Source organism: Mus musculus, chromosome X (assembly GCF_000001635.26).
Source record: "Mus musculus strain C57BL/6J chromosome X, GRCm38.p6 C57BL/6J".
Taxonomy (NCBI): Eukaryota; Metazoa; Chordata; class Mammalia; order Rodentia; family Muridae; genus Mus; species Mus musculus.
In genome coordinates, this window is record NC_000086.7 from 74,551,552 (window position 1) to 74,558,891 (window position 7,340).

The window sequence follows — 7,340 nt, forward strand, 5'->3', positions numbered from 1 at the left end:
TATCTGGAGGATATCATCCTAAGTGAGGTAACCCAATCACAAAGAAACACACATGATATACACTCACTGATAAGTGGATAAAAGAACACACATGATATGCACTCACTGATAAGTGGATATTAGCCCAGAAGCTCAGAATCCTTCTAAGAAGGGGGAACAAAATACCCAAGGAAGGAGTTACAGAGACAATATTTGGAGCAGAGACTGAAGGAACAACCATACAGAGACTGCCCCTCTTGGGAATCCATCCCATAAAAAACCACCAAACCCAGACACTATGGCAGATGCCAACAAGAACTTGCTGATAGGAGCCTGATATAGCTGTCTCCTGAGAGGCTCTGCCAGTGCCTGACAAATACAGAAGTGGATGCTCACAGTTATCCACTGGACGGAGCACAGGGTCCCCAATGAAGGAGCTAGATAAAGTACCCAAGGAGCTGAAGGAATTTGCAGCCCCATAGGAGGAACATCAATATGAACCAACCAGTACCCACAGAGCTCCTTGGGACTAAACCACCAATCAAAGAAAACACATGGTGGGATTAGTGGCTCTGGCTGCATATGTAATAGAGGATGGCCTTATTGGTCATCAATGGGAGGAGAGGCCCTAGGTCCTGTGAAGGTTGTATGCCCCAGTATAGGGGAATGCCAGGGCCAGGAATGGGAGTGGGTGGGTTGGGGAGCAGGGGTGGGGGGAGGGGATAGGGAATTTTCAGAGGGAAAACTAGGAAAGGGGATAAAATTTGAAATGTAAATTAAAAAAATCTAATAAGAAAAATGTAAGAATAAAAAAAGAAATGGATCTATTTACATTCTTCTACATGCAGACATTCAAGTAGACCAGCACCATTTGTTGAAGATGCTTTCTTTTTTCCATTGTATAATTTTGGCTTCTTTATAAAAAATCAAGTGTCTGTAAGTATGTGGGTTCATTTCTTGGTCATCAATTCAATTCTGTTGATCAAATTGTCTGTTTTTATGCCAAGTGCATGCAGTTTTTATTACTATTGCTCTGTATTACAGCTTGAAATCATGGATGGTGATATTTCCAGAAGTTCTTTTATTGTACAGTATTATTTTGGCTATCTTGGGATTTTTGCTTTCCTATATAAAGCTGAGAATTATTCTTTCAAGGTCTGTAAAGAATTGGGATGAACTTTTGAGGGGAACTGCATTGAATCTGTAGATTGCTTTTGTAAGATGGCCATTTTTATAATGTTAATTCTACTGACCCATGTGCTTGGGAGATCTTTCTGTCATCTGATATCTTCTTCAATTTCTTTCTTCAATGTTCTTGTCATATAAGCCTTTCACTTGCTTTGTTAGATTTGCAGCAAGATATGTTTTATTATTTGCAGCTATTGTGAAGGGTATTGTTTCTCCGATTTCTTTCTTAGCCCATTTATCATTTGTACATAGGAGGGATATTGATCCTTATTTCTAGCTTTATATCCTGCCACATCACTGAAGGTCTTTATTAGCTGTAGGAATTTATTGGGAAATTTTTAGGGTCACTTATGCACACCATCATACCATCTGCTGTGGAGAGTCGTGCCGCCAGCAATCGTGTGCATGCCGTGAGCAATCGCCATTATAAGATGGCACTGGCTTCCACTGCGCCTAACTAGTAAACAAGCCTTATGTGCAAGTGCAAGAGTGAACTCACGCCTAATCACTGCTCATTTCGCGGCGTAGTAATGGGGTGATGGGCGAGCAATGAATCAGGAGCTGTCACGCCACATCAGGTGCTGAAACGTCACGCTGCGGGCTATATAAGCAGTGCCATTTTCCCGGTTCGGGGTCTTCCCTCTTGATAAGTAAGCAATAAAAGCTTTGCCACAGAAGATTCCGGTTGTCCTGAGTGTGTTCTTGCCGGCGGGGACAAAAGCTCGGGCAATAAGTGGCGCCGAGAAACCCAGGAACTACCATCACACCGGCGCAAGGGAGATCCCTCGTTCGCGAGGCGGAACCAGAACTGTAGGACACATTACAGCTTTACGAGGTATATCTGGCCTTGAACTTTCTCCAGTGTTAGAAGCCTTTTTGTTCCTTTTCACATGTCAACAAGTGGTTAAGGCAGGGCAGAGAATTCTGGAGGAAATTCAAGACAGTCTATCAGAGGTAAAGTGGGGAGAGAGAGTAGGAGCAAATAGGAAACATGGTGCACCAATTAAGCATACGGGCCTTTCCACGGTTCTTGAACCCGAGGAAAAGTTAATGTCAGGGAAGAATACCTGGGGAGAGATTGGAAGGAAGGAGAAGGAAAAAGAAAAGAAAAAAGATCAATCAGCGGAGGTTTCTAGGAGAAGGAACTTATACCTGCCACTAGTTGAATTTAAGCGGCTAGCTCTTAGTAGCTCAGAATCAGATGAAGGACTTAGCTCCTCTGAAGAAACGGACTTGGAGGAGGAAGCAGTTTGTTATAAGGGAGAAAGGTACCAGCAAGATAAAATGCAAGCTACTCAGTCCAGAAAAAGGCAAAAAGCGGCTGGCGAAAGCCAGCTTGCTGCTCGGCCTCCGGACTGTCGGCTTCAGGGTCCTAGTGCACCTCAGCCCTATGTGCAGAGGTACCATTCAGAGCCTTATGTGCAGAGGTATCATTCAGATTCATTCATTCCAAAAGAGGAACAGAGAAAAGTGCAGCAAGTGTTCCCAGTTTTTGAAGGAGCTGAGGGAGGGCATGTTCACAGATTAAGTGCAGATTAATACAGATTAAGGAGCTTGCAGAAGCAGTCCGTAATTATGGAGTCAGCACTAATTTCACTGTAGCACAAGTTGAAAGGCTTGCGACTCACACTATGACTCCTGGTGATTGGCAGACTGTAGTAAAAGCTGCAGCCCCCAGTATGGGAATGTATCTTGAGTGGAAAGCCTTGTGGCAGGACTCCTGCCAGACGCAGGGAAGGGCCAATGCCACCATGGAAGGGGACCAAAGAACGTGGACGTTTGAATTACTTACAGGTCAGGGACAGCATGCTGCTAACCAAACAGATTATCATTGGGGAGTGTACGCTCAGATCTCAGCTGCCGCTGTTAAGGCATGGAAGGCACTCTCTAAGAAGGGAGAGGCAAGTGGGCATTTGACCAAGATTACTCAAGGTGCACAGGAGTCATTCTCAGATTTTGTGGCCAGAATGACGGAGGCAGCAGGGAGGATATTTGGAGACCCAGAAGCAGCTATGCCTTTAATTGAACAATTGGTTTATGAACAAGCTACGCAGGAATGCAGATCAGCAATTACACCTAGAAAGAGTAAGGGGTTACAGGACTGGTTAAAGGTTTGTTGTGAACTTGGAGGGCCTCTTACTAATGCCGGATTGGCAGCAGCCATTCTGCAGGGGAGGAGGCTCTCGGATTCAACTGAGCTCAAACTTTGCTTTAATTGTGGCAAACCAGGACATTTAAAAAAGGACTGCAGAGCCCCTATAAAAAGGACAGTACCAGGATTGTGTACTAAATGTGGAAAAGGATATCGTTGGGCTAAGGACTGTCATTTAATTAGAGATACACGAGGCAGGCTCTTGCAGCCTACAAGGTCTTATTGTCCACCCTGGAGTTGTAGATCAGGATTATAAAGGGGAACTTCAGGTTCTCTGTTCTTGTCCTCAAGGTGTCTTTTCTATATCACAAGGGGACAGAATAGCTCAACTAATAATTTTGCCAAGCCTACATGGCTGTTTTCCTTCCTCTGTTATTCCTCGAGCTGTCAGAGGGATTGGTTCTACTGGAAATGATTCTGCTTACTTAATAATGCCTTTAGATTCCAGGCCATCCTTGGAGTTAGTTATAGAAGGAAACAATTTAAGGGAATTTTAGATACAGGAGCAGACAAAAGTATTATTTCTTCTCACTGGTGGCCAAAAACCTGGCCCGTAACTCAGTCATCACACTCTTTACAAGGGCTAGGCTATCAGTCCTGCTCCACTATTAGCATCACACTCTTTACAAGGGCTAGGCTATCAGTCCTGCTCCACTATTAGCTCCTGTTCTTTGAGCTGGCAAATGGATGTCACACATATTTCCTCCTTTGAGAAAAATCAATATTTACGTGTTTGCTAATCTGTCTAGGCAGATTTCTTTGTATCTTGCAGGAAATTGGTCTGAAAGATTCGATGAGACCCTTGAGGCCCTGAGAGCGGCTGTTCTCAGGATCAACTCGACACGAGTGGACCTGTCATTGACAGAGGGTCTCTCCTCCTGGATTTCATCTGCTTTTTCTTATTTTAAGGAATGGGTGGGGGTAGGTTTATTTGGTGTTGCCACTTGCTGTGGACTTGTGTTCATGCTCTGGTTGGTTTGCAAGCTCAGAACCCAACAAACAAATGACAAGGTTGTGATAACTCAAGCACTTGCTGCCATCGAGCAAGGGGCTTCCCCTGAAATTTGGCTGTCCATGCTTAAGACCTAAATGGCATCTGAGTTCTCTGCTATTGCGCCCCACGGATTTGTGGATACATTGCACTGGGATGTAAGAGACTCAACGCTCATTGATCAGCACTTACACCTCGCTGAGGTTTACTAATTCGTTTTTTGGCTGGCCTCTTTTATAGAGTTCACCCTAGGTCATTTAGCAGTTACTGTCACACAGTAGTGTGGTGTCTAGAGACAGGCAACTTTCCTCATGCACAGACCAACCTAAGACACGGGACCCGGTGGCGATAGGGTTACCCTATGACAGGAAAGGCTGTGACATTGGAGGAATGACCTAAGACAGGAGCCACAGCAGATGGACATGACTGCAGAGGCCTAGACCAGCCTCAAATTTTAATAAAATAAAAAGGGGGAGATGTGGAGAGCTGTTCCGCCAGCAATCGCGTGCGTGCCGTGAGCAATCGCCATTATAAGATGGCACTGGCTTCCACTGCGCCTAACTAGTAAACAAGCCTTATGTGCAAGTGCAAGAGTGAATTCACGCCTAGTCACTGCCCATTTCGCGGCATAGTAATGGGGTGATGGGCGAGTAACGAATCAGGAGCTGTCACGCCACATCAGGTGCTGAAACGTCACGCTGCGGGCTATATAAGCAGTGCCATTTTCCCGGTTCGGGATCTTCCCTCCTGATAAGTAAGCAATAAAAGCTTTGCCACAGAAGATTCCAGTTGTCCTGAGTGTGTTCTTGTCGGCGGGGACAAAAGCTCGGGCAATAATCTGCAAATAGTGAAACTTTGGCTTCTTCTTTTCCGTTTTGTAGCCCCTTGATCTCTTTTAGCTGTCTTATTTTTCTAGCCAGAACTTAATGAATTGTATCGAGTAGATAACAAGAGACTAGGCAGCCTTGTCTTGTCCCTGGTTTTTGTGGAATTGCTTTATGTTTCTTTCCATTTAATTTGATGTTGGGCATAGGCTTGCTGAATATTACCTTTATTGTATTTAGGTATGTGCCTGATCTCTCGAAGACTTTTAACATGAATGGGTATTAGGTTTTGTCAAAGGCTTTTTGTAGTATCTAATGAGATGATCTTGGAGGGTTTTTTCTCTCTCAGTTTGTTTATATGGTGGATTACATTGATGGATTTTTATATATTGAACCATCCCTCCCTCCCTGATATGAAGCCTATTTGATTATGGTAAGCAATGTTTTTTATTTTTTCTTGGATTTGATGTGCAAGTATTTTATTGAGTATATTTATAATAATGCTCATAAGGAGTATTGGTCTGAAATTCTCTTTCTTTGTTGAGTCTTTGTATGGTTTAGGCATCAGGGTGATTGTGGTCTCATAAAATAAATTTGGCAGTGTTCCTTCTGTTTCTATTTTGTGGAATAGTTTGAGGAGTATTGGTATTAGCTCTTCTTTGAAATTCTGTTAGAATTCTGCCCTAAAGCCATCTGGCCCTCAGTTTCTTTTGATCAGAAGATTTTTAATGAGTGCTTCTATTTCCGTAGGGGTTATAATCCTATTTAAATAGTTTGCCTGATCTTGACTTAACTTTGGTAGGTGGTATCAATCAAGAATATCATCCATTTCATTAAGATTTCCTAATTTTGTGGAATAAAGGTTTTTGAAATAAGACCTGATGGTTTCATGTGTTTCCTTAGTGTCTGTTGTTTTGCTCCCATTTTCATTTCTGATTTTGTTGATTTGTGTATTCTCTCTCTGCCTTTCTGATAGTTTGGCTACAGGTTTGTCTATCTTGTTGGTTTTCTCAAAGAACTAACTTTTGGTTTTGTTCATTCTTTGTATTTTTCTCTTTGTTTCTAATGGGTTGATTTCAGTCCCGGATTTGATTATTTCTTGCTATCTACTCCTCTTGTATGTGCTTGCTTCTTTTTGTTCTAAGGTTTTCAGGTGTTCTGTTACATTGATAATATGAGAACTCTCAAATCTTTTTATGTAGGCACTCAGTGCTATGAACTTTCCTCTTACCACTGATTTAACTGTGACCCATAATTTTGGGTATGTTGTGCCTTTATTGTCATTGAATTCTATAAAGTCTTTGATTTCTTTATTTCTTCCTTAATCCAGTGAGGCCATCGAGTCCAAGGAGTTGTTAAGTTTCCACATATTTGTGGGCTTTGTGTTGTTTCTGTTGTTGGAAGCCCAACATGGTCTGAAAATGTACAGGGGGTTATTTCAATTTTCTTGTATCTGTTGTGATTTTCTCTGTGACTGACTTTATGGTTAATTTTGGAGAAGGTTCTATGAGATGCTGAGAAGAGGGTATATTATTTTGTGTTAGGATGAAATGTTCTATAGATTATCTGTTAGGTCCATCTGATTCATAATATCTGTTAGTTTCATTATTTATCTGTTTACTTTCTGTCTGGATGACCTGTCCACTGGTGAGAGTGGGGTGTTGAAGTCTCACTCTTCCTATTTTTAGTAAAATGCTCCAAAATTTCACAACCCACCAGAAAAGGATTGTCCTCCTCCTCACCATCATAGCAAGTTGTTCCTCATGTTCCCATGCTCTACCTCTTGTCCCTCCTCTCATTTCCTAAGAAAATGAAGAACATTGTCAAACAAAAGAAAACAAAACAATACTTCCAGGCTTTGCCATAACTGGGGTCAATCTAGATGAGGCTGTCTAGGAACAAAGACAGCATGTGGTGTAAAGTGGAAATTTCTGTTTTCTTAGGAGATTCAGGTTATAATGAAGTTTTGCTGGGGCAGACAGGTGAAAAAAATATTTTGCTAAAGCAGACACGTGAAAGAATGTTTTCCTAAAGCAGACACAGGTGAGAGGATATTTTGCTATAGCAAATAAGTGAAAGGATGCAACATGTTTAGAAAGAATATAAATATGACCCCACAGACAGTGGGAGCTAGAGCATTGGTTTGCCTTGCTCTGCCTTGCTAGTCTTTGCTGATGACATACATGTATTGGTTTGCCTTATATTG

At 42.3% G+C, this 7,340-nt stretch overlaps 1 pseudogene; it reads left to right on the top strand.

Moving 5' to 3' along the window:
* The first annotated feature begins 2,010 nt into the window (after positions 1-2,010).
* On the top strand, positions 2,011-3,518 carry Gm52449 (annotated as a pseudogene).
* The last annotated feature ends 3,822 nt before the right edge of the window (positions 3,519-7,340 follow it).